General features: G+C 42.0%; 1 protein-coding gene and 1 pseudogene across 1 annotated transcript in view; one reads left to right on the forward strand and one right to left on the reverse strand.

Annotated features, from left to right (window-relative positions):
- Nudcd3 (NudC domain containing 3) overlaps positions 1-26,965 on the forward strand; it is a 109,431-nt gene that overhangs the window by 42,894 nt on the left and 39,572 nt on the right. The gene's annotated exons all lie outside the window — the stretch shown is intronic.
- LOC124088277 (V-type proton ATPase 16 kDa proteolipid subunit c-like) lies at positions 486-1,039 on the reverse strand (annotated as a pseudogene).

Raw genomic sequence — 26,965 nt, forward strand, 5'->3', positions numbered from 1 at the left:
TGAACTGGTATCTTGGTATCTCATCATGATTTCCCCCCCACCCCAGATCCGAAAACTTTATTGTACACAGCTTGGAGCCAGGGCCTGGTGGCTGACCTTTTGCCTCCAACCCTGGGCACTGGGCACAGGGGGCAGTTCCATCCAAGGAGTCTTGGCAAGGGGAACCCCACAAGGCAGCACTCTACCTAAAGGGTACTATATAGTTGGGAGATAAGGGTTGCTCCACAACTGACAATTCTACTTCATCCTTTTACACAGAGCACTCTGGGGCAGTGTGTGTGTGTGTGTGTGTGTGTGTGTGTGTGTGTGCAGGGATGGAGGCTGGTATTCTCACTGGTGGGGCCTGGATGGGAGATTAGTGGGCCCAATGTCCACAGCACAGGGCGGAAGGGGCCATTGCCAGTGCATCTGTGTCAGCGTGTTAGCTCTGGAATGAGGAGGGGGTGATCTTTACATCGTGTTCTGTGGCTGGTGAGTTTGAGAGGCTACTTTGTGGAAAGTATGAGGGCCATGATGAGACCTTAGAGGACAAGCACCTCAGTGAAGATTAGGATCAGGATCATGCCCACAAACAGTCAGGGCTGCTGGGCAGTGCCCTGAACACCAGCATCCCCCACAATGCCAATGGCAAAGCCAGCTGCCAGGCCGCTGAGGCCCACACTCTGGCCTGCACCCAGCTGGAGTAAACTCCTGTAGAGGCGCATACCATCATTCAGGGAGTTGGCAATGAGGACTGCCATCACCAGGCCATAGATGGCAAAGATCCCAGCCAAGAACACAGGGTGATGGACTTCATGATCCTCTCTGGCTTCATGACTTACACAGCTGCGATGCCGGTGCCACTCTTGGGCATGCAATAGGTGGCACCCAGGGCACTGAAGATCATGGCTGACGAGGCGCTGGTGATCTTGAAGAAGAAGAACGACGCATACTCAGGGTTGTTCTTGGTCTCGACATGTCGGGCGGGGACAAGCTCAGCGGGCTGCAGCTGGGTAAGAACAGCCGGCCAACCAGGGGGTGCAGAGGTGAGCACAGGCATCTTTTTCTTGTTCCTGGGTCTTCAGGGAGGAAGCTTTCAGTCTCTCACCATTGAGGGTGAGGCAAGCTGTGGTCTTTATTCTTTGTTTGCTTTAATCATTTGGTTGAGAACATCCTTTAGTATCCTCATAAGAAAGTAACTATGAGAAAGAAAGTTTTTGAGACCTCATTTAGTTCTACTCATCTTTCTGATTTTCCTGGAAGAGAGGGCTTCTTGGGACATGGGAGTTTTAATTTAAAACCAAGTCAGTTCTTAGCAAATGGTTTGTCTAGGATAGGTGCAGTTCTGGGTAAGTTATAAAGAAAAGAGGTTTATTCGGGTTTATAGTTCTGATTCAAGGTCAGGGGTCCACATCTGTTGATAGCTTCTTGTTGACAGAGTTCTGAGATGGTTCAGGTGAAAAGGAATACATGGAGACCTACCCAAACTGGCTTTTATAGCAGACCCATTCTCAACATAACCTATTAACCCATTAACCTATTAATCACGTGAATGGAGTAGTCATTCATATAGACAGAACCCTGATCACTTTGTCCTACCTCTTAATTTTAAATTTCGTAATGGGGAATAAATTTTAACATGAGTTTTGGAAGGGACAAACAATATTCAAGCCATAGCTGGGACTGATGGTTCCAGGCAAATTAGGGTGAGCTGGTCACACTGCCACATGCCTGCATGTATACATCACTGATAATTGAATATTAAGTTGAAAATATTCCCTGCATTGCTCTGCTTTCTTCTGGCTTATTGCATGGCTCTTAGGTAGCTGATACATTTCTGATTTTGTTCTTGGTATAATATGTACTTCTTTACTCTCTATAAGCTCTTATTTCTTCCTGCATTCAGTGTTGTAAAAGTACATTATGCTTTATCTGAGTTTGGCTCTAATTTAATCCTATGTACTGGGTGCTTGCTGAGTTTTTAGCTACAGAGTCTTGTCATTTATCTCTGAATTTATAGATTCCCTTAAATTCATGTAATTTCCTTCCCTTTATTTTCTGTCTAGATCTTCTGTAATTATGGAATTGGTTCACTAGTTCTTTTATTCCCCTTTTTCCTCTTATATTCTGTGTCTCTGACTTTTTTGCTCTTTTTCCTGGAAACCCATACATGATTTCCTCAACTGTGTATTCTAGTCCTCACATGAAGTTTTGTTTTTTTCTTTGCTATCATTCTTAGTTTCCAAAAGCTCCTCCCCCCTCCCTCGGAAGTGATTCTTATTATTGTTTACATGATATTGTGTTCTAGTTTCAAGGGTGCAATGTTGCATTGTTGAGAAGATGGACATACAGACACACTCAACATTGCTCTCACAGCTCTCTCACCCTTACACAGTGTTCTCACATACGACCTCTCACATGTGTTCACACATGCACTCACACACATGCACACACACAAATGTATGCTCTTATACACTTATTATACACCAAAAGGATTGGGAGGGAAGGAGAGGGGAAAGGCTAGCTACAGGGAGCATGGCTGGGAGTGTTGCTGGAATCCCAGGCCAGGAGCAGGGAGCTGATGTCAGGGATTCTCAATATGCCAGGTTCATATAGTATAGCAGTATGGTCACTTGTCCCCAAAGAAAACGAAATGGCAAGAGTAATGGTGAAGTAGGAAAGGAATTTAATATTCAGTATTGCCATACTGGGAAGACAAAAGGGAACCAAACATCCTCAGCCCTGTTTTAGGGGTATTGACGTGAGCTTCAGGTTTGGGAGGAATTGGGGAAGGGGGCAAGAGAGATGTATAGTTAAAAGGTCTTGATCAAATTTGGTCAGATTGATGATAGGTCTGATTCTGTGAAGTCCTGGAGAAGTTACTGCTTGAGGAGACAATTTTGTTCCCATCACGAGATGATTGCTTCTACTTAGTGGGGAAACAGCCTCAGTTCTCTTACAGGGTAATTGCTTCCACTGGGTGGGTGGGGGCATTCAGGGGTGATCTGCCTGTAGGGCTTGCTTTTCTTAAAATCCAAGGTGACTGCAGGAGAGAATGACTTAGAGAAAAGGACAACAGAAAGGCAGGATGGAGTTAGTTCCTTTAGGTTTAGGACAGTGACTGGGAACTTACAGTTGCTACTCCAGTGACCTGAAACAGGACGCTGTAAAACCGGACAGTTGACAATTTTCTGACTATGATGTCCCTGCAAATCTTGAAAATACCTTAGTTATTTCCTATCTGGTGTCTTCAGCCTTAAAGGAAAATGAGAGAGGTAGGTAAATTTTAAGGCGAATCAATCTTGTATTACCAGTTTTTAGACAGACACTCCTTAAATGATTGACATTTCTATGTGCAGAGTTGAGCAGGAATCTCACCCAAAGTTTAAGATAGAAAGGAGATTGGTAACACAATGGAGGCAGAGATGTCAAGTTTTTATTCTGCTTTTAGTTACCCCATTGGACATTGCAGGGCTAAAACAGTGCTTTTTAGCAAAGCAGCCTATAAGTCCCTGTTATAGGAGGTGGCTATCCTGGCCCAGGCTGGTGGAGAGATGTGAGTTGGGGTATGGACAGTGATGGGAAGGAGGGCTTGAGGGATATAGGAACACATAGAAAGATAATCCTGGTCCCTAGTATCCTTGTTCTTCAGGCAGATAGGAGATGTGTGTCTGTTTTCAGCTAGGAGAGGATGGTTGGAGATATAAATGGAAGATTCCAGTGGACAGTTGGCAGTGGGTTCTGAAGTTCTGGGAAATAAACAGATATTTGAGCTAGAGTTGGGAGTTATCATCTTAAAAGTGGTTGTGGCCATGGCAGTGAGATGTCCCTGAAGGGAGTGAGGAGAGCAAAGGTCAGTACTAAGGTGAGGGAGGTCTATAAGGGGTAGGAGGTGGCTGAGAAGAGTAGCTGTAGAAGAGGATAGGACAGATTGAAGGTGAGTCTGGAGGTTTCTGCATCAGAGCTTTAATAGGAAAGACCTATTAAGGCCTCAATGACCTGAGGCTAAAGAATTGGAAGGAGAGGGCAGAGGTGGTGGCAGACCTCATTGGAGGAGAATGCTGGTTTTAGTGGTTATTTGCCTTGGGTAGGAAGCAGGTGAAAGGAGTCAAATTCATTTGATCAACAGTAATGTGACCAAACCTGAGATGAAGAATACATTTTATTCATGTGCTCTTTGCAAATTTTTGGAGGTGGGAGTTTTGTTCTCTACATTTAAAGATGTTTGGCAGTCCCAGCCTCTTGGTGTTGGGGTGTTCATACTCCTGCGCACCGCCTTTCCTTTTGCACATGGTCTTGTGGGTGTTAGATGTTGCCTGGGTATGTCCTTGCTGGATAGGTGTGCTGCTGTTCAGAGCCACAGAGGCCTTGCCAGTCTTAACACCATCTTAACACTTATCATGGTGTTAGATTTATAGTTATAGGGACAGTAAAGTCCAGAAGGAAATTCTTCATAGTGACTTAGTGAGCTTATCTTCCCAGGGCCCACCATGGGGTTCATTGTATAGAGCTTTTTTAAAAAAATCACTTCTTCCCAGCAGTCTGTACTATTATGCAGAACCTTGCTGTGCCTCTATAATAGTCATTGAGTTCTTGGACTGGGAAAGGAATGCCACTTTAACCCCACAGCTGGTTCTTTCTCAAAGCTGCCCAGAACAGCAAAAGTGGTGGGATTCAGCACATGAAGGACTTAAGAGTTCAGTGAGTTCAGTGAGTCTGCATTCGTGGCCATCAACCGTTTGTATGTTTGTATGTGAGTTCTCCCTTAGAGGAGCCACAGGGCAGCCAAATGGCTAGTTCTGCTGCCTGGTCAGTCTCTCTGTCTGCCCTTCCTGCTCCTTCTGACTCGATTATATTAATCAAACCATTCATAGCAAAGGAGTGACATTACAACCTTGCTTGTCTGCTCCCTAAAACATTAAGGAGAAGGAGGTACAGAGGCAACGTTATGAGCCTTTGCCTGGCTGCAGCCGGCTCCTGTTCTTTTGTTGACTTCCTGGGTTTTGTGCCACCCCAGGAGGAAGCTCCTTCAAGCTGTCTTGACAGTGTGGGGCTGTCTTCATTGTCCTGGTGGAGTGCTGTGCCTCTATCATCTCTATACCTGGTCTTGACTTCTTACCTTAGTCATAGAGCCTTTTTTGTCTTTGGAACCTTCTTACCCCTGTCTCAGGGAGTCTGCCTTCACTCTGGTTCTTACTTAGTTTTGAGCCATACTACTCAAAATTTTGTGTCATCCATATGGTACAGGAAAGGCATTTTTCTCCTCATCAGTGATACTTTCTCTCCCCTGGGCCTTTTCTCCTTCTCCTTAGATACTTTTCCTGCACAAAGAGATGTTATGCTGAAATCCACAGTGCATACTTTTGTGTTCTTTCTTTTGGGGTGACTCTGTTAGCTGTCACAGATACTGCTCTGACTTCCTTTCCCCTTTCTGTCCTTCCTCTTTGCCCACCTTCTTTTCAATTTAGCCTGTTTTATTTTCTTATGTATTATATACTAAGTTGCCTATCTTTGTAGTATAATAATTAGGTAAGTTATGATGTGTATACATGCATAAGAAACCATTGCCCGATAGTCTCCATGTGCTCCCTCTGTGGCTGGCTTCCTTCATGTTCATCCTTAGGTTACCATTTATTTGCTATCTGTCACAGCAAATTAGTTTATGTATTCTAGAATTGTGAGGTAGAATCATAAGAATGCACCTTTAAAAAAGTTAGTTTTAAAAAATGGTGGTAAGATACATAGCACATAAAATTTACCATTTTAGCCAATTTTAAATGTACCATTCAATGGCATTAAGTACATTCACATTGTTGTGCAACTGTCACCAACATCCATCTCCAGAATTCTTTCATCCTCCCAAATTCAAACTGTCCCCACTAAACAGCACCTCACTTCCCTGCCCAGTCCCTAGCAGTCCCCATTCTGTCTGTGTGAATTTGATTACTCAATCATACAGTGCCTTTTTGTGACTGGCTTATTTTGCCTTGTGTAATATCTTCAAGGTTCATCCATGCATCAGAATTTTCTTTCCTTTTAAATCTGAATAATATTCTATTGTATGGATAGACTATGTTTTTTTTATCCATTTATCCATTGATGGATACTGGGTGCTTCCATCTTTCAGTTGCTATGAATAATGCTGCTATGAATATGAGTGTACAAATATTTCTTCAAAGTATATACTTTTCTTGGGTTTGGTTTCTTTCAGGATAATTATTTTGAGATTCAACCATGTTATATATAACAGTGATTCATTTTTTTAAACATTTATTTTTTAGTTGTAGGTGAACACAATACCTTTATTTTATTTTTTATGTGGTGCTGATGATCAAACCCAGTGCCTCACGCATGCTAGGCAAGCTCTACCACTGCGCCACACCCTTGCTCAGTGATTTATTTTTATTGGCTTGTTCTTGTTGTTCTCTATCCACTTGTCTGTTGGTTGTTACAAAGCTGTGAAGGAACATTTGTGTACAAATCTGTGTGGATGGATGCTTCATTTCTTTGTGAATAACCTAGGAGGGGAGGCTCTGCCCAGGGCACATGCCACCATCCACCAGCATTTTAGGGTTTCAGTGGCTTCTCATCCTAATCGCATTTGATGTTTAAGTCTTTTTAACTTTAGACATTCTCATAGGTGCACAGTGGTATTTCATTGTGGTTTGAATTTGCATTTCCCTAATAAGCAATGATAGTGCAGTTCTTTATACCTTCTTTGGTGATGTGTCTGTTCAAATCTTTTGTCTATTTTTAAAAATTGGGTTGTTCATTTTCTTTCTAAGTTTTGAGAGTTCTCTGTATATTCTAGATATGAATACTTTATTAGATACACAATTTGCAAATATTTCCTCCTGTCTTTGGGTTGTCTTTTCATTCTCTTAACATTGCCTCTCTTTTTGGTGGTGTTAGGGATCAAACTCAGGGCCTTGTGCACATTAAACATATACTTTACCACGAAGCTACACCCCCCAGCCCCAAATTGCCTTTTGAACAACAAGTCTTTTGATGTCATTCAAAATATCAATTTGTTCTTTTATGGATCACATTTTTTGGTGTTGTATTTAGGAAATCTTTGCCTAATACAAAGTCACAAATATTTCCTTCATTTTTTCTATGAGAAGTTTTATAGTCTCAGATTTTGAATTATTTTTAGTGTATGGTGCATGGTGTGGCTTAAAGTTCATCTCTGTATAAGGATGTTCAGTTGGGCCAGTATCATTTATTGAAATGACTGTCCTTCTTTCCTGAACTTTTGTTTTTTGATGCTACGGATTGAACCTAGGACTACCACTGAGCTACACCTTTAGTTCCTAATCACTGAACTCTGTGTGTGTGTGTGTGTTTGTGTGTGTGCGCGTGCGCATGTGTGCGTGTATGCGCGTGTAATATTACTGAGCTATATCCCCAACCCCCCCTTTTTTTTAAAAAAATTTTTTGTTTTGAGACAGGGTCTTGCAGAGTTGCTGAGCCTGGCCTTGAACTTGCAATCCCCCTGTCTCAGCCTCTCAAGTTGCTCAGATTACAGGCTGGTATCACCAAATGTCCCCCCCCCCCTCCCATTTCCTTTTGTCATCTATATTTTTGAAGGGTAATCCTTCCTTATCCCACACCTCTCCTCAAGCAAGTTATTCCCTTTTACTTTATCCTGTGTCTTCCTTCTTTGTCCGTGGTTCAGCCCAGTCCTTGTCTCTTACTCTTGTGTTAGCAGTTTGATTTTTGTCTTTTTAAGTTAAAATCTGGCCCTCGGGCTGGGGTTGTGGCTCAGTGGTAGAGCTCGCGCCTTGTGTGTGTGAGGCACTGGGTTCAATCCTCAGCACCACATAAAAATAAATAAAGGTATTATGTCCATCTACAGCTAAAAAAATTAAAAAAAAAAAAATCTGGCTCTCTCACACTGTGGAATGTTTCTTGGGACAAGAGTGAGTGACCTTTCTTTAAGTTTTCAAGTTTCTTGATCTCCACATTTGATGCTGTTGACTGCTCTTCCTTGAAATAAGTGTGTTTGGTTTCTGTGCTTTTCTGGTTCTTTTCCTCCCAGTGATTAGTCTTTCAGCCTCTTGGGCTTATCTTCTTTCCACCCCTTAAATGTGGGTGTTCTGGAGATATGTCTATAATCAGCCCTTGTCTTTCTCCTTGTTGTAATCTCCTCCCTTGGAAAACTTATTCACTTCCAGAGCATGAAACTGCACATCTGTGGCTTTTCTTTGTGTTTGGCCCTATACCTTGGTTGTCCTCATATCCTGCAAATCTAAAGGATCTTCTCTGTGAAGGATCCTACCATTCTCCCCATTGCCCAAGGTCAGCACTGAGTTATGACTTCACTGTGTTTCTCTTGATATCCTGAAAAAAGTGAGCATATCCTTGAGGAGAAAGACCTACAGATCATTTTTCTCTACATCTGTTCTTTTGGAATAAGGATGGGACAGTGAAGGTGGTAGGCAGTCTGTGTCTGGTTCCTGCCTTAGCCAGAACAGGGCTTCTGGTCAGGATGGGTCCATGTGGCTGGGCTTATGCATAATGGGGGGACTCAGGAATCTGTCAGTCAGCTTAGACTAGATTTTACTGTGGAGACAGTTCCCACGTGTCAGCGGAGTCTAATTTCTCTCTGATGTTACTGTCCCCTGTGGTTTGACTACAGTTCTGGAATCAGGGAAGCCAAGAGTCTTCTCAGAGCCACAGCATTAGGAAGTGGAATCATCACCTGTGAATTAAACTTAAGGTGGAATTACATCACACCCACTCTTTCTCAAGTGCCTCTGGCAAATGTTCTGGGACTCTCTGAAGAGCCTTTGGTCAGGACATCGGTCCCTCTCCATGTCTCTCTTGGGGCAGGCAGGGTCATCTGTCCTGGGGAGTGCCTGTGGGAAGACTGATGGAAAGGCAGCCCATGGCTCCCAGAGGCTTTGCTGATGCTCATGTTCATTGTGTTGCTGTAAACCAGGAATTAACATTAGCTTCTGCCTGTTAGACTCCTAAAAGGACTGGCAGGAGTACAATAAGGAAAAGGAGAGAAACCTATTAAGTGTAAGGATAGTAGAATCTGGAGGTCACATGAACATATCACAGAATGACCACAGTGTGGCAGCGAGTGTTAAGGATCTGACTCCGTCTTCAGTCCCTGAGTCTGCTAGGTGCAGGCAAGGACCTGGTAGACTTCTTGCATCTTGGAGAATAGGGGTGAGGCCAGGATTTAGCTCAGTTACCCAGAGTTCACAACCTTTGACTGTTTCTTTAGCCTCTCTAGGAACCTGTTTTGTGGAGATGACAGTCCCCTACAGTTGTGGTGAATCTTACATGTTGTCCTGTGTGCTGAGGCAAAGATACCCCTTATGGGGGCCTGTCCTTCTTCATCCCCTTGCACTGCTATTATGTATGGGTGGTCCGTGGTATGAACTTGACATCACCAAGGATCTATGGTTATAACAATACCTGAAACTGGATAATTTATACGTAAATCATTTTCTCAATTTTGAAAGTCCAAGATCAAGGTGCTGGCAAGCTGGGTGTTGGTGAGGGCTTCTCTCTGCCTCCAGGATGGCTCCTTGTTGCTTCATTGTCTGAAGGGGAGGAAAACTGTGTCCTTGCATAGTGAAAGGGATGGAAAAGCAAGAAGGCCAAATGCTGGGAGGTGCCTCTTTTATAAGGGCCTTAATCCCATTCATGAAGGAGGAGCCATGATGGCCTAATCACCTCTTATACCATCACATTGTTTCAATACCTGAATTTTGAAGGGGACACATTCAAACCATAGAAGATGACAAATATCATTTAAAGAAGCATTTTTAATGTCTTCATCTGGAGATATTTGGCTTTGGTAAGTGAAGGTCACAGCTGTTGAACATGCCTGGACTGTCCCGTGTCAACACTTCCTGATGGACTTTCAGTTCTGCTTATACTAGGCCTGCTCCAGGAAATGAAATACTCTTCGTTGTTAAAGGCTTTTTTTTTAAGCCAAGAACTAATTGCTTTTCCTCTGCAGCCTAAGCAAATGCTCTTTTGTCAAATTTGACTTTATAGCATTTGTTTCATTGAGGCTGTACTTATTGAAAAACTGTATAATTTACTACAAAGATTTCTCAAATGAATTTGATGAATATTGCCAGAAACCAGGTCGGAATTCTAAGATATTGCTTATTTACTTCCTCCCACCCCGTGAGTTTTAGTTAAATCATGCAGTTATGTTTGATGGAGTATGCAGTTCTATCATTAAAAAAGGTAACTGTATAAGGATTACTAATTATACATTTGTTAAAGATCTTCCTCTGAAATACATTTAAGGGAGGCAATAAAAAGTGACTGGTGGGTATGTAGAGAGTTAGACAATCTGTCTGTTACCTGGATGTCAAATAGAAATCAAGACAACAAAATACACAGTTACATCCTACATGTTGGAAGGACTCCAGTTGAATGGCCTATGGCCTGGGTCTTTGGGTATCCTAGGCAGATATCCAGCCCTATCAAAACAGGCTTGTCTGGAGGATCTTAGCCCATTTACATGCAGAAGAGGATCAAATTGGCTAACACTGAGACTTTATAAATAGTAGGACTGTTTCTCCAGCCTGTCTTCATTCTGTTCAGCGCTAAAATTCCCTGGCAGCATGTAACTAATGAGAATGGAAAAGTACTGTTTGCAGAGATTTAAGCTGGCTGACTCGAGTGCTCCCATGGTGCCTTGTCATCAGTGGTTGCATTTGCTGCTCTTGAGGGTGGCCATCCTTTCCATGTTGAGCTGTTATCTCAGGTGATGAAAACAGCAATATTTTACCCAAGACCCCAAAATGGTCTCAGGGAAATCCTCTTTTGTCATTGTGAGAATATGACCACATCTTGCTGAGCAAGAGAAGGATGGGCCAGGACATCCACTTGGACTTGAATAGCTTAGCCTTGTGTTTCAATTTTAGAAAAATTGTACTGAAATTGTCTTAGGCAAGTGTGTAGAATGTCGAGCACACATGAGCTCTGTATAGCTTCTGTAGTGGAGATGCTGTTTCCCCCATTACTGATGAGCAGACAGAGGCTTAGAGCTAGAGATAACTAGTCCAACATTGTACTGCTAGATAGTAGCCAAGCAGGGATTTTGACAAAAGTCTATGCCCTTAAGCACTAAGTCGTGCTGCCTCCTCTTTTCTTTTATTTGGAACTCTTGAGATGTGTATTTCTTTAAACCCCCCCCCCTTTTTTTTTAAAAATAACTCTTTGCCATGGCTTTTCATTTTCTCATTAGGGAATGCATTGCTTTATGGGACTTCACAACAACTCAGAGCTGCTGAACCTAGTTCCCAGCTGCATATATGCCTGTTTGTGTTGTGTTAATCTGGCCAGATACACCTTCCATTGTGCACACCTGTGGGGATATACACAATCACCCCTTCACCCTTCCAAGAAGCAGTCAGTGTGGAGAAACCTTTAGAGACTTTCCAAAGAAGATGGTATTGGAAGTTAACAGATTGAGAAGGGAAAAGCACCCAGCCAGAAGGAATAACCTGTGCAAATAAATGATGGCATTAAAGTAATGTTAACATTTCTGTATTCCTGGGGGAAGAGAATGAAAGGAACCATACTTTCATTTGCACACTGTGAAGACCCAGATACATGCTAAAGAATTGGAGTTTTGACTTTAGAAAGTAGAAACACCAGTGGTCTATAACTCAAGACTGTTGTGTTTTGGTTCTTTAGGAAGTTAGCAGGTAGTAGGCAGAGTGGATAATGGACCAGGAAAGATATACATCAGGAAGCTACTGTAGGGCTCAGGGTTATTTGTGCAAGTCACAGGGATTTTATGTTCTTTGGAGCTTGCAGGGCAGCAGGAAAGGTTGGTCAAAAGCAACCAGGTGGCAGTGCATGTGGTGGTTGGGAGAGAAGGAAAGCCCGGGAAGTCCAGAGGTAAGGGCATTGATATCAGATGTTTTAGCAGTATCAGCTGGACAGAAGTTATAAGAAGACAGGTTTGGATTTGAGGCTTGGAAGTCCCTAGTGATGAGCAGAGAGGTGTGGTGGAAGGTAGGGTGAGGAGAACATGACTCGGGATCTTTAGTTGGAAAAAATAAGGAAAAAGGTAGTGCAGGCCTGAACAGAGGATGATTTAAGAAGAGTTGTGAATCCTTTTGTTTGATTTTAGGGAAGGGTGAGTTATGAGTGTATGAAGAGCATGATGATCTTAGAGACAAAGGGATATTGATGTACAGGACTGCTAGAGGTGGGAGCAGGAACCCTTCACAGGCCCACAGGACTCAGCATTAGTATTAGGAATGCTTAGTAATCAATGCCAAAGTGTGTTTCTACAAATGTTCAAAATTAGGATTCTGTCAAAGTAATTTTTCTCTTTACAAAAAAGGATTAACCCTAAGATTCCATTGAATAGCAAATTCCTGAGTTTGTTGGCATTTTCTTTTTGCAAATCTATAGTTATATCCTGCATAATGATGATGGTCTTATAAGATTATAATAAGGCTGAAAAATTCCTAACACATAGTGAATGTATGGCTGAAGAAGAGGCAAGGGAAAAGGAAAGTACAGGAGAAGAAAAAGAAGAACCTCTAAGAAAATTCATAGAGGAGGGTTTAGCAGAAGCTTTTGCAGACTTCAACAAGCTGCTATTTGAAAACATGGCCCCAACACCCAAAGGTTTTCATTACTAGAGAAGAATGTTGATGGTTTATTATCTGCTTATAGCAAATCTATGATGCTGAAAAGAAACCAGGCAAACTCCCATGGACATATTTCTGGAAAGAGTGCCACCTCAAGAAGAGCCTCAGGGACATCTTTCAGGAGGAATTCCCAAAGAAGTTGTTGTTACCATAGGAAATGGGATATAGGAAGGTCTATTCTGAAGACCTTTCATTGGGACAAGATGGTGGAAGTAGAAGACAGTTATAACGATCATCATCCTGACCTTATATAGGATTAGGCTAATGTGTGTGTTTGTGTCATAGTTTTTAACAAAAAAAAATTCAAAATATAAAAAGAAAATTTAAATACTTAAAAACAGATAAAAGGCTACTGAATAAGGATACTAATATACAATATTACATTACTTTTGGAGATCTGTATAATGTGTTTGTGTTTTAAGCTAAACGTTATTATAAGAGTCAAAAAGTTTTTATAAAAATTAATTTTATAAAGTTACAGTAAACCAAAGTTAATTTATTATTGAAGAAAAAATTTATAAACGATGTAGCCTAAGTGTACAGTGTTTATATAGTCTAGTAACATCTAGTAACATCCTAGGCCTGCACATTCACTCACCACTCACTCACGTACTCACCAGAGCAACTTCCAGTCTGCAAGCTGCATTCAGGGTGAGTGCCCTAGAGAGGTGTACCACTCTAAATCTTTTGTACTGTCTTTTTACTGTACCTTTTTTATGTTTAGATATGTTAAGATGTACAAATACCACTGTTATAGTTGCCTATAGTATAGTTTTGTAGCCTAAGACCAATAAGCGGTATGGCTTAGATATATTGTAGGTTTTACCATCTAGGTTTGTATGAGTACACTCCACAATGTTCACACCACAGAAAGATGCATTTTTAAACATTCTTTTGTTTAGCATCTTGTGACTATTTATCAGTACCTGTTATGGTTTAGATATTAGGTGCTCCTCAAAAGCTCATGTGTGAGACAATTCTAGGGGATTTAGAAGTGAAATGATTGGGTTATTCCTATTAATCTGCTGATAGGGATTAACTGGGTAGTAACTATAGGCAGGTAGGGTGTGGTTGGAGGAAGTGGGTCGCTGGGAGTGTGCCTTTGGGGTATATATTTAGTCCCCAGTGAGTGGAGCTTAGTCTGTCTCTCTTTCTCTCAGCTTCCTTATTGTCATGTCCTGAGCTGTTATCCTCCTCCACACCCTTTTGGCACAGTGTTGTGCCTCACTTCAGGCCCAGAGCAATGGAGTTAGCCATCTATGGACCGAGACTTCTAAACCATGAGCCCCCTAAAACTCCAACTCCTCTAAAAACTGTTCTTATCCTTTGGTCACAGTGGTGAAAAAGCTGACTCAAACAGTGCTATATCTGTACAAAGATCTTTAGGGATTGGGCAGTTTATTCCATTCGTGACAGTTTTCTGTTCTTTACATGTACTTTCCCCAGATCTGGGGCATGTGGGTGGGGAGAACAAAAGTTGTTTTATATGAGTGACTTCCCAGATAAAAGGTGGTGGTGGGTTACAAAGGGGCTGCTTTACCTCTTTTGGTGGGTCTGGGAATAGGTGATATAACAAGGCAGTGAGGTGAGAAGGTGAAAATAGTGGTTGGAATCCTGTACCTGCAGACACTGACCTGAGCCTTCCTTATTCCACAAACATTGTTCTCAACACGGTAGATTTTCTTTTTATAGAAAAAGTGCTTGTCTCATTTTGTGATAGCTTTTCATCAAGCTGAGATGTATCTAAGTGTGTTGCTCTCAGATGAGTGCACTGGGATGTCACTTGAATAAAATACCATAGATTATATTCTTGCATTTCAGCTGCACAGTTTTATTTACAAACACAAGCATTTCAAGGTATAATGAGAGGAGGCTGGTATTCATAAAGAAGACTGACCTTAAGGTTGATACCTTGTAGGAGAACGTGACTGGGCCTTGAGTTGTGGTAGAGACTCTTCACCACTGTCTTTTTTTTTTTTTTTAATATTTATTTTTTTAGATGTAGTTGGACATGATACCTTTATTTATTTTTATGTGGTGCTCAGGATTGAACCCAAGGCCTTGCAAGAGCGCTCTACTGCTGAGCCACAACCCCAGCCTCCTCAACACTGTCTTGAACAGAAGCCAGGCTCCAGATCCTTACCAGGACAGTTGAGGACATTGAATTAAACAGCATCCAGTCCTTAGAATTCCAGAGATGTTTTTGTAAATTAGAAACAAAACTCAGAGTTTGGTTTACTTTTAACTTGTTTAATAATGTCCTAGGAATCCTGTTAAAGGAAACAAACAGAATGTCTTCTAGAAAATTAGTATGCAGTTTTATTGCTCTTATTTTGTAAGTTCTGTTTTTTATATTGACTGTCCCAGTTGTATGCAAGGTATGTTGCAAACTGTGCTAGATGTATTTTGTTCTCTTTTCTAGAAGATTGTAATCTCATATGGGGCTTGCATGACAATTATAAATAATCCCATGTGGCTGTATTGGTTAGTGTAAAATGAACCAGTGAAAAAATGACTGCTCTCTATGTTTTGAATAAAATGTGATATTTAATGTCATGATGTTGAGTGAGAAGGAGCTGTAAAGAAAAGGGAAAAATCCCTGCCCCACTCTCTCTTTTAGTTAAGAAGGAAGTTCAGTTTTGATAGAGACTTGAAGGCAAGAGGACAAATGAGCTGAGACAGGAGCAGATGGGCAAGTCAAGGTAAACTTGAGTCTAGTTCCTGCCATCACCCACACTTGGTTTCTAGAGTCCTTGGTTCTGTCACTTGTTTCCCAGGTGTACATCCCATACCCGACATACATTCTTAAACCCTCAGGCTTGTACCATTTCTATAGACTGGTGCCCCCAGACACCCTCCAGATCCACAGTCTTTAGCATTCTGCTGCCCACTCTCCACATGTCAATTGTACAGTGACTTTTTAAAAACAATCAAATAATGTTACTCCATTTCAACCCTACAGTGACTTATGATCACTTTGTGATTAAATTCTGAGTTCTGATTTAGAAAGTCCTGTACTGATATCACGTGGTATGACAGCCTCTTCTTTGGATCATAATAATATTAATAATATTGGTAATCCACATTGATAAGATTATTATTTGGATGTGAACAGAGATGATGGCAGCTGACACTCTTAAGTCAGATGCTGTTCTGAGAACTTTGTATCTACCTACTCATTAACCCAGTAGCAGTTTTGGGACTGGCACTCATACAACCCCATTTTACAGGTATGGAAATGGAGGCATGAACCTACAGTCACAGTGGGTTTGTAGAGAGCTGGGTCCCAAGTTGTCACTGTAGCAACCAGGGGTTTTGAGGTGCCACTTTGTGGCTTTCAATTGACTGTGAGTTTGTGAGTTCTACTTTATTTCCTCATGTGCCCCTGGCATCTGCAGTAGTGCAGGAACCTGGCAGGTGTTGGGCTAGTGCTTATGGATGGCAGGTGGGGCAATCTTTGATGGGCCAACTGGCTGCAGAACCCTATCCTGGGACCCTGGGATCCCAGCATGGGCAGAGGAGGTTTCTCTTTGGCATTGATGGGTGCAGCCCAAGGCAGTGCCTAGGCAGAATGAGTGGGGCATGGCAAGGCCTTGGGCAGGTTGCTTTCATTCCTCATGCACCCATATTTCAGACAGAATAGATTGGTGCTATTGCTGTGGTAAGCAAAATTGAACAGTGTAAAGCTTATTTTAAGCTCTACAGATTAGGTAACTGTAGGTACTGAAATTCCTTCCAGGATTTGATATTCCCAAGGAAACAAAAGACCATCTCACTATTCCATATTGAAGTAATTTAGGCTTAAAACCCATCATTGCTCTACTATGAGTAAAAGAAACCAACACCCTCCACACACTAACTATTGTGAAAATAGAAGTTGGTTATTTATGGAACGCCCTGTTGGAAGATCGCTAACAATTTCGCCCCCAAAAACAGCAGGAGCAGAAATAACCACCTTCTAGATAAAGCAAACGGAAAGACATTGCCAGCACTTGCTATGTCAAGTGCCATGAACAATGGCAGCCAGCAGGGAGTTATGCAGAGAGAAAAGCCTTTCTATTTGCTTTTCAGAATTGGTGGGACTGGGGAAATATGGGAGGCAAAGGAGGAAAAGAGTAAATACAGTAATCTTGAGTTAAAAGTGATGCTAAATCTTTCTGCTTGGAACTGTGACTCAGTATCCAGGACTGAAATCTAATTGACCAACTCCAGTCTTATTAATTACACAGAAGAAGAGCATGCCCCTCTTAACACTTCACATAGGGTGCATGATGTCAACACACGTTAGTACAAGTTAGCCTGGATCATGTGACCAAGGCCTGTCTACAGGTTCCTGCACCATCACTTGATGTATTCCTATTTTCTTCTTTCTTCACTGGAGTCATTATGTCCAGTCTCATGCCTAGGAGGCCAGTCTCATCCTCCTAGGAGGATGGAAAATTTTCAAGGAATTTATGAGCATGTGTTAAAACTGCCCAGTAACTGATAAATATCTTTGGGTAGATACTTAAAGGTTATGCAAATACCCTGTTTCCCCTTAAACTCCATTGCTCTCAGATTCATTCAGTGTTATTACTGTGATAGTATAGCAGCGATTTCCTATTTCCCTAATTCTTCCTACATTTTAAGTTGGTGCTCTTCTGTAAGAAAGAGTTTTGTACCCTTCCTTCCATTCATTTTTTTAAAATTGTAGATGGACACAATACCTTTGTTTTATTTTTATTTTTATGTGGTGCTGAGGATTAAACCCAGTGCCTTACATGTGCTAGGCAAACATATGACACTTGATTTTCTGAGTCTAGCATATTTTGCTTAACATGATATAGTCCAGTTCCATCCATTTTCCTGCAAATGAATTTTTGAGGTATTCACTCTTTGAGCAGTGCTTGTAATTGTTGTTTGTTCATTTCTTCACTAGATACTAGATGGTCTCTGACCATGTGACATCCTCCTTGCCTCCTCCTTGCCCCTTCTGTGGTGCAGGAGAAACTGCAGTGCTGTGTGATGAGTTTTCACGGCCAGTGACTTTCAGACTTTGACTGCAACCTGCAGTCATGGTGAGAAATGCATATGACAAGGCTCCCAGGTAACACATACAGGTGGTTTCACAAAACAACTTGCTCTTTTCTCTGTGCTGTGCATCTGCAGGTGTTTACTCCACTTTGTTCAGTTCTAATCCACAGGGAGATTTTATACAAAACACTGTTCTGAGGCATACATCCTCCAACAGTTTATAATTTATAGTCTTATTATTCTAATCCTTTTGTTGTACCGAGGATAGTGGTCTGGATTAGGACTAGGTGTAGAGGTATGGATTGGGACTAAAGTTGGGGTGAGGGTCTAGATCAGGACTAGGTGAGGCCAGTCTGTGAAACTGATTTGAAGGAGGGATTTACAGGTCTGAGTTGTAAATTGTGGTTGAATTGATGGATCCCATTATAGAGTTGATGGATCTTTGGGAACAGTTGTGCCATGGCCCGAGCTAGAGACTTTGAGACCATGAATGCCGCAGTCTGGCTGGGCACAATCAGGAGCCACTTGTCAAAAGAAACTAACTTTATTTTTAGAACCACACACGCCAAACAAAACAGCCTCTCAGGAAAAACCCTCAGAGCCTCAACTGCCACCACCGGCTTTCCACAAGCCTCTCTCTCCCACACAAGCTTGTCTCCACCTCCCACAATCCTCCTGCTCTTGAGGCCGATTGGCTGGGTCACGTGGGCGGAGCCAAAAAAGTCCCCCAATGAGCAGCTCCGTGGTCTGAAAGGGCAGGGAAACAGCCCAATGAGCATCACCGCAGAGGAGCCAATCAGCTAGATGTTGCTGGGGCCGCTGTGAGCCAATCATCAGCCAGCAGCTGGAAGTTTGCTGGCAGCTGGAAGTTTGCTGGGGCCCCTTTGGCTGTGGCTCTCAACAATGAAGGTGTTTGGATTCTCTTGCAACGCTGCCTTACCCTGCCTCCCTTCTTTGACCCCTGTCTGATGCTGGGCTAAAAGCACTTGTACCTTCCCTACTTTAGAGAAAGATGTTTTTGAGAAATTGTGCTACTGGGGGTTTCAAAAGCTTGAGTGGTAGTAGTTTTCCCTGGCTTTATTTCTCAGTTTGGCTTTTTGGGAGTTGAATTAGTAAAGCTGGTATTAATGTTTCTGATTTTGAATAAGAAAAGAATATTGATTAAAGACTAAGATATAGGGCTGGGGTTTTAAGCAGTTACTATAAAACTAAAAGCAAATTTTCAAAATATGCTTTCTGTAATAAATTTTTATAAGTGTGAGTTTCCCTGACTGACCTATAGCAGATAATCTCCTGGACCCTGGTCCCTGGAATGTTGCCTATATAAGTTGAGGGCCTGTTCAGAGTGCAGCAGCCTAGCAGAGGCAATTCAGAGACAAGGGCACAATACAGAAAGTCAACAAAGACAGAAATTGATTCTTTGGACAAAACAAATATTAATATTAAATAGACAAACTTCTGGTAAATCTGGTAAATCTGGTCAAGAGAAGAAAGAAAAGGGGGTAATGACTCATAATAAATAGAGAAGGAAAAATTATGAGAACATATTCTTGGTAGAAAATGGGTACAACTCCCTTTTAGTTCTTGAGGAAGGAAGGAGTTGTGAGGATATGAAAGTGTTGATGTGAAAGAAAAAATTGGTGCGTTTGATTATATTAAAACAAAGAGCTCGTGTTTAGATATCTTAAAGTGTAATGACAACTTGCAAAGCAGGAGAAGGTCTTAACAAACTATTAAACCAATGAAGAATTCTTACCAAAATATATAAAGAGCACTCACAAAAAAAGGAATTACAAGTAAAACCACAAATGACATGAACGGAATTTCACAGATATAGCCAATAAGCATATGAAGGAGCATCATGAGTAAGCAGATAAAAGTGAGTTAAGACTATACTGAGGGGCTGGGGTTGTGGCTCAGTGGTAGAGTGCTTGTCTAGAATTTGTGAGGCACTGGGTTTGATCCTCAGCACCACATAAAAGTAAATAAAATAAAGGTATTGTGTCCATCTACAACTAAAAAAATTAAAAAAAAAAAAAAAAAGACTATACTGAGAGCCAGGCTAGTGGCACATGTTACTGCTACTGTTCAGAAGGCTGCAAAGTGGCACATGTTACCGCTACCGCTACTGTTCAGAAGGCTGAGGTAGGAGAATTCCAAGTTTGAGGACAGTTTTGGCAACTTAGCAAGACCCTGTCTCAAAATAAGTAAAAACAATAAAAAGGATTGGGGATGTAGCTAAGTGGTAGAGCACCACTGGGTTCAGTCTCCATTATTGGGGGTGGGGGATAGGAAGGAAGGCTATACGAGATACTGTTTTATATTTTATAATTGGCAAGGATTTACAAATTCTGACAGTATGAAGCAGGGCTCCTGTGGGTTTGCAGCATTACATTGTAGGTGAAGGTGAGTTGGGGCAGTCCCTTGGAAAACAGTCTGGTATTATCACTTAAAGTTGGACAGGTATACACTTTTGACCCAGCAGTTCTACTCCTACATGTATAGCCAAGACAAATTCTTCATATTTTCAAAAAAGGAGGGAATAGCTAACGAACGCCTACGAAACTTTCGACCTGCTTCATCACTTAGCAACATGTTATGGTTCCTGCTTCATCTTTCTCCCTTCTCCCAGACATTTGTTGGTTTTGTTTTTGATAGAACAAATCCCAAATGTCATATAATTTCACTCATAAGTACTTTAGTAAAAATAAGAACTTAAATTTGATGTAATTATCATAGCGTAAAAGTTTATAATTCCTTAAAATCATCTGATACCTAGTCTGTGTTCCCTTATTCCTGATTGTCTCAAAAATGTCTTTTTGTGGGCTAGGGATGCGGCTCAAGCGGTAGCGCGTTCACCTGGCATGCATGCGGCCCTGGTTCGATCCTCAGCACCACATACAAACAAAGATGTTGTGTCCGCCGAAAACTAAAAAAATAAACATTAAAAAATTCTCTCTTTTAAAAAAAAAAATGTCTTTTTGTGCTTGTTTTCTTTTTTTTTCCTCCCTCACATGAGCATCTGAGTAAGCTCTAAATACTGAAGTTGGTCACTGGGTCTCAAAGACTCTTAACTTAGATTAATTTCTCTTATCCCATGCCACATATTTGTCAAAGCAATTTGTGACTTTGTCTAGTATAATTTATCAGAATCTGGGTTGATTGGTTGTTGTGTGTTTGTGGTTTTGGTGACCATGGTTTTCTTCCCCTCATCTTTCCTACCAGTTGGTGGTTAAGCCTTTAGGTTTAAATAGATTTTAGGCCCGTGTTTAGAGGCAGAATATCTCCCAGTTAGTGTTTGGCATCTGGCCATCACAGACCTTCTGAGGTTGTTCTGGGTCAGTCCATCAGCAGGTTTCCTATCAGCATTTCACCTGGCGCTTAGCTGTAGAGGAATGTTGCCAACTCATTGTTTTTATCATATATCACAAGATTGTAATTTTTCTCATTCTGTTTTACCTTCTTCATTTATTATTTAGAATTCTCATTTAGGACCTTGACTCTTATAGAATTATGGTTCCTATCAGTTTACTAATGAATTTTTAGAAAAAATTGTTCTCTTGCCAAAGCTGTCCCTTGGATTTTTGTTTTATGAACTCATGGACTTTAAATGTACTTTGTGATTCAGTCCACTCTTGACTTTTTATGGTTTTTGATGTATGGATTATATCCTGGTGGAAGCTCCTTGAAATTGGCTCATGTATCCTTCCAACACGACCCTTCAGATCTTTGAGATTTCCTTGCTTGCTGGGAGGATATGCAGCTCAGGCTCTTCCTGTGCATTCTGGCTACCTCTAGAGGAACACGGACCCCTCTTGGTGGATTACCATCATCTTTGAAGTAGGTCAGCTACTGTCCTTGGAAAACTAATCATGGTAGATGCTAAACTGGTGATATCAAGTGTAAAAAACATTACTGATGTTAAATTCTTAGAAAAAGAGGGTCAAGGGTAAGAGCGTGAATTATTGGGCACAATGCATAACGTATCTCTCAAAATGTCTCAGAGGGTCAGGAGTCATCCCTTATTCATACAAATTGCCTTGTGAGTCTTCTGTCCGTAGCCAGAGGCTCTCTAATAGGCAAGTACTCAATAATAAGAATAGTGTCATGAGACCCAATTTTAGCCATTTTACATGATTTATCTCATTTATTCCTCCCACCAACCTTTGAGACAGATACTGTTAGTATTTTCATTTTATAGATCAGGGGACCAAAGCATAGAGAGACCCAGTGACCCACTCAAGATAACCTGTTTTTGCACAGAAATGCCAAGCTTAACCAGAGTTTGAATTCCACAGACACACTAGGCATGTGAAATACAATATTTAGGGAAAGCCCTTGACTGCTCAGGGACTGGACTGGCTTGGAGACTTTGAATTGTAGGACATTTTGAGACCAGAGTTCATGGTCTGTGGTGGTTGCCGCAGTAGCACCAGCAGTAGCAGTAGCGCCTGGCGTGTAGTTGGCTGAGGTGACATGGTGTCCACAGCTTTGGCCTCTTGAGGGGTCACATCACTGTTAATGCAGAAGCATGAACTTAGAAGTAAAGCATGTGTAGCAATGAAAGGAGCTTGTAAAGAAGGGGAGGAAGATCCAAGCAGGAGGTAGAGATGCTGCCCAGCAGAGAGCTGACCTGGAAGAGTTGCAGGAGAGCTGCTTGGGAAGCTGGATGGGAAGCCTGGAGTGATGACCCAGTCTGACCCCATCCCTTTGTAAGAGAGAAAGTTGAAGGTATATAAGTATAGGCTGTGTCCTAGGCTGCATCTGTGTTGCTAGGACTGGGGTACGCATGGCAACTGGGAGGCCAGGGCCAGAGTGTAAACATCACGTGTCATGTTAGGGGATTGAGAGTAGCACACAAGGATGAATATGTGGAGTGGACACTCCAAGAAGGTGAGACCAAAAAAAAACAGGACATGGGCCAGGCAGGTGACAAGTAGGAGGCTTCAGGAGCAGGGCAGTGGGCCATAGGGTGGGCCTTCTTTATAATACTTAAGAAATAAAGAATCCCAGAAGAAAAGTCATTATATTTTCACCAGGTGGAAAAGATTTTGTTAAATCTTTGGTTGAGACTAAGCATAGGCAGGAAGAGGTTGACAGAGCCTGGAGGAGGATTCCTTTGTAGGAGCAGAGAAAAAATTGGGGGGAGGAGGAGAAACCATGACAACTAAAACTGTATCTTTAGGGCCTTGCTGAGGTATTAGACTTTGTCTTCAGGCCTATGGGGAACCATAGAAGGTTGTTGAAGACCACATGGTCACAGTGGTAGAAGAAGAGGCCAAGAAAGGCCATGGCTGTGACTCACATTGGGACATGTAGGGTCAGTGAGAAGAGAAGGAATTGTGTGAGAGAGATGGAGAGAGTGAACGGAGAGAATGATCCATTCTCTCTACTGACTGCCTTGTACCCATGGCATGCACCTGCTGCAGGCATGCACACCACACATGTATAATTTGTATGCACACAGCACACTCACATGTGCACATACCACGTTTAGACATACACTGTCAGTCTGCTGGGGAGTCTGTAAAAATATTCCATAGACTGGGTGGCTTATAAACAACAGACAGTTATTTCTCACAGTTTTGGTGGCTGAAAGTTCAAGATCAAGTTGCTGGCAGATGCAGTGTCTGTTCAGAGCATGCTGCTCAATAGATGGTGCCTTTTTTTAAATTTTATTTTTTTATTTTAATTTGTTATATATGACAGTGGAATGCATTACAATTCATATTACACATACAGAGCACATTTTTTTCATCTCTCTGGTTGTATACAAAGTATATTTAAACCATTCGTGTCTTTATACATGTACTTAGGGAAATGATGTCCATATCATTCCACCATCTTTTTTAAGTAGATGGTGCCTTTTATGTATCTTTCTTCACATGGTGGAAGGAGGGAGGGATCCCTTTGAGGTGTCTTAATAAGGACATAATCTCACTCATGAGAGCCCATCTCCATGACTAATCACCTCCACACCTCCTCTCCTACAGACATCACTTTGAGATTGGGGTTCAGTGTGAATTTTGAGGGGACACAAAATTTCAGAGCACATACATATTGTAGTGCTTCTCCTGAAAGTGCAGGGGCAGTGGAGTTCAGGTGGGTGGTGAGGTATGATGTGAGTAGTCAAAGCTGGGGTGACTCAGGGCAATAAGGATAATAGGATGTTATAATTGACAAAGTGGTTGTGGTCTTTGTATCACACGCAGGGTGAGTATGAATGTTTAAAGTGTGGATAGAATTGATTACAAGACATGAAGGAACGGCTTTTTGGAGGGTAGGAAATGGGCAAAAACACTGTGCTCTGGGATGGGAAGGTGTCAGGCCCAATTTTCTGCTACTGACATCTTCACTTTGACCATGACTTGGGAGAGCCAACCACTGGTTCCTTCTATCAAATAATAAATGCCTAATGTGAGCTTGAAGGCAGCACTTATGGCCCCATTGAGTTATAAATCCATTGCCAGTTTAGGGCTCCATCTTTCTTGACAAATATCTTCAGGTGAGGGTTTGGCTTCTTTTTGCTCATCGTTTTTTGTACTTGGCACTAAATGGTACTTGGTGTTCTAAATCCAGAATTTTTTTGTGATCCTTAGGCTTTTAAAAACAAATGGAAGGAGAGAGGACTTTTTGTTCCCATTGGTAGTACTGGGATAGGCTGACTGGGTGGGATGGTTCCCAATCCAAGCACGAGTCCCGTTCCTACATGCTGGCATGACAGCAACTCCTGGCTACAGTGTTGCCTGTACCCACCTCTGCAGGTGACTGTCTCCTGGTTCATCCCAATGCAGAAATGCCCTGGCCTGCTGGGAAGGACTTTCTGCCTGGAAGGGTCTGGCAGTCAGAGACAGGATCTGTGGCCATAGTGCTGGTTGTGGGGTCGGTTCTGCATTTTTCTATTAAGATGTTAAAAATCTTGTTGTCCCAGCTCATCAGTAGTGGGAGCCTCATTGAGACCTGCTCCATAATCTGCAGCCTGGCTGCTGACTCACTGTCTTACTCCCACCTTTGATGCTTAAGCATTGGTACATTCTCGTACCCGCCTCCCTAGGCCCACAGCTGCAGGGGTGGCCAGCAGACTCTCACTTGGTGGGGCCCAGAGCCACCTGCACTTGACAGGACGCTTATTTTTACATACTGTTGGTTGGAAATAATCAGCTTTATTTAAAGAGAATGTGGATTCAGAGTGCTAAAAAAAGCACCCAACAACTTGCTAGGGCTGTTTTAAAAGGAGTGATTCTCTTGTCTCCTTTGGAAGGAAGCTGCAGGACCATGCAAAGGGAACTGAGGATTCAGAGGGAGGATGGGTCAGGTGGGTTATGCATTACCAGAGCTCTCTCCAGGATTATAGAGCTTTGAGAGCAGGGCATGGGATCAGTCTGACAGATACCCACCAGGCTGAGACTGGCAACCCTTTGTCCTTAGAGGAGCAGAGCCCATGTCACTGCTGGTGGAGTGAATGTCCACTGTGTTGGAGCAGCTGTCCACAGCCCCTCCCTGTTACACTTTCTCCTCTCTAGAGGGCCATCTTCCCCCATCCTCTGCCCTTTCTTTTGAAGGTACTAGGGATCAAACCCAGGGCCTTATATGTGACAGGGAAGTAACTATATTGCTGAGCTTCATCCTCAGCCCCTTCTCTCCACTTTTGAGGAGTCTTTATGTTTATTCTCTGATCTCTGTCAAATGCTAAGGCCATGTTGGCTTTCATTGTGTGTGTGTGGATATTTTATTTATGTTTTCATAATTTTGATTAATTTCACAAGGTAACATAGATGTAGGCTATCTGTGAAGGACCTCTATTTCCTCCCAGTTCCCAGCTTTAGAGGGTGTTGCTGCTGCCTTTTATTCTTTTGGAGAGTCATTCATTGATGTTCATGTGTGTCCATATTAGATGGGAGCTTAATGCTTCAGTTGGAGCTCACATGGGAGGGTCCTGTGGACACTGGTAGCTAGGCAAGTCTCTCTGGCTATCCCTGCTCCTCCTCATCCTGATTCAAGGGACTCCGGGATTGATTCAGGAGGGCACTGGGTATCAGGTCCGTAGGGAACATCAATGCCTCCTGTTGACACTTTTCAGAAGAGAATTATTTTTTTCTTGTTGGTTAAAATGTCTGCATATTATAGGGAATTTGAAATAATACCTAAAGGTACAAAGAAGAAGGTTAGATTCTTTGTTAATCTACTACCAGAGCTAACAACAGAGATTTAACCTGCTTCCTTTTAGTTTTTTTTATATGTATACGCACATATATCATTTCCTCTTCTTAGAAGTTGAGGCTATACCATACATAAAAGTTACAGATCTCTTTTTCCATTTTTATAGTATGTTGAAAGCTTTCTTTAAATAGTCTAACTGGTCTTTGAAAACAGTTTATTGATTGCATATACATTATCTTTCGTTTGCTGCCTTCACTCCACCTGTTTTCTCAAATCATGGAGGCAAACATGCTCTGTGTTTCTTAGTTCCTGTGTGTCATCTCCATGCAGTACATTACTGTCCCTGTGGGCAGTTTCAGGCTGGCATTCGTACTTATTGGTCCTGCTAATATTCAGTGCTGAATTTTGAGTTTCATCTCTGAAATCAATTCCATTAGCTTCTGTGGTTGTTTGGGCTGCCACAACAAAGTGCCACAGAAAGGCAGCTTAAATGACATTGATTCTATCATGGTTCTGAGGCAGGAATCAGAGATTAGGGTGTTTGGCCTCAAACTTCCTGAGAAGGCTGTAGGAGAGGATCTTCCAGCCTCTTCCAGCTTCTGGCTGTGGCCAGCAGTCCTTGTTGTTCCTTGGTTTGTAGCCTCATCACTTCAATCTCTGCCTCTCTTCACATAGCCTTCTTCTCTGGGTATGTTTTCCCTTTGCGAACACCAGTTATAGTGGGTTAAGGCCCACTCTAATGACCTCATTGTAACCAGATCACGTCTATAAAGATCCTCTTTCCAAATAGTTTACATTTTTAGCTCTTGAGGGTTAAGACTCTGACATATCATTTGGGAGGATACAATTCAACCTTTAACAGCCATCATTAACCAGCTCAGAGAACTTGGGCTGGATTGAAGGCCCAGCCTCATGCATGTATAGAGATAGGCACACCCAAAGTGGGCAAATATATTCTTATCTCAAAACTTTAGCCAGAAAAAGGATATCCTCTTTTACCATCCCTTCCTGACCCTTGTTTTATGTCTCCATCAACACAGATATAAGCAAATGAAATTTTGTTTTCCCACATGATTGAAAGGAAGTGTACCTGTTGTTTTTGGGTCCATGGGGCTCTCTACCAGATTTCATCTGCTATTCTCTGAGCAGGCCCTGGAGAAGGT

The sequence above is a fragment of the Marmota monax genome, unplaced genomic scaffold, assembly GCF_021218885.2.
Source record: "Marmota monax isolate L192 unplaced genomic scaffold, Marmota_monax_Labrador192_F-V1.1 WCK01_AAM20220418_F8-fsc00109, whole genome shotgun sequence".
NCBI classification, from domain to species: domain Eukaryota; kingdom Metazoa; phylum Chordata; class Mammalia; order Rodentia; family Sciuridae; genus Marmota; species Marmota monax.